This window comes from Chrysochloris asiatica, unplaced genomic scaffold, assembly GCF_000296735.1.
Source record: "Chrysochloris asiatica unplaced genomic scaffold, ChrAsi1.0 scaffold00048, whole genome shotgun sequence".
Classification (NCBI taxonomy): Eukaryota; Metazoa; Chordata; class Mammalia; order Afrosoricida; family Chrysochloridae; genus Chrysochloris; species Chrysochloris asiatica.
In genome coordinates, this window is record NW_006408566.1 from 9914409 (window position 1) to 9915184 (window position 776).

The 776-nt window shown below is 46.1% G+C and overlaps 1 protein-coding gene across 1 annotated transcript in view; it reads right to left on the reverse strand.

The window, feature by feature from the left end:
- The window catches only part of RAVER2 (ribonucleoprotein, PTB-binding 2), a 137197-nt gene that overhangs the window by 1068 nt on the left and 135353 nt on the right, over positions 1-776 (reverse strand). The gene's annotated exons all lie outside the window — the stretch shown is intronic.

Here is a 776-nt window from a genome sequence, read left to right on the forward strand (position 1 = left end):
GTGGTCACCAATCACAGCATGTATTCCCATTGAGTCTAGTCTTGGAAGGGGTTTGCACTGAGGGGACCCGACCACTTGCCTTGATGTTTCCTGGGTGGCTCTATATTTTTGATGGTAATAGTTCCCTGTCTTTGCTCACATCTCTCTCCTTTTGTATCTCAAAATAGATTGACTTAAGATGTAACCTCATCCAGTGGATTGCATCCAGCCTCATTAACATAGAAGTGAGAATTTATAACACATACTTAATTTTATCATAGGGATTGGTGGTTGGCAGTTATGTGCCGTGGAGTCCATAGCGACCCTGTACAGGGTTTCCAAGGATGTAAATCTTTACGGGAGAAGAATGCCTCATCTTTCTCCCACAAAACAGCTGGTAGTTTTGAACTCCTGACCTTGCGGCTCGCAGCCCAATTCGTAACCACTATGCTACCAGAGCTCCTTATCATAGGGATTATTGTTGTTGTTGTCAGGTGCCATTGAGTCGGAACCAACTCATAGCGACCCCATGCACAGAAGAACAAAACAATGTCCGATCCTGGGCCAACCCCACCACCGCTGCCACACTTGATGCCATCAATGATGCCACCTGGCTGATCCATCTTGTTGAGGGTCTTCCTCTTTTTCTCGGACCCTCCATCTTACCCAGCATGACATCCTTCTCCAGTGACTGTTCTATCCTGACAATATGTCCAAAATATGAGAGATGAAGCTTAGCCATCCTGGCCTCCAAGGAGCACTCTGGCTGTACTTCTTCCAAAATAGATCTGTTGGTT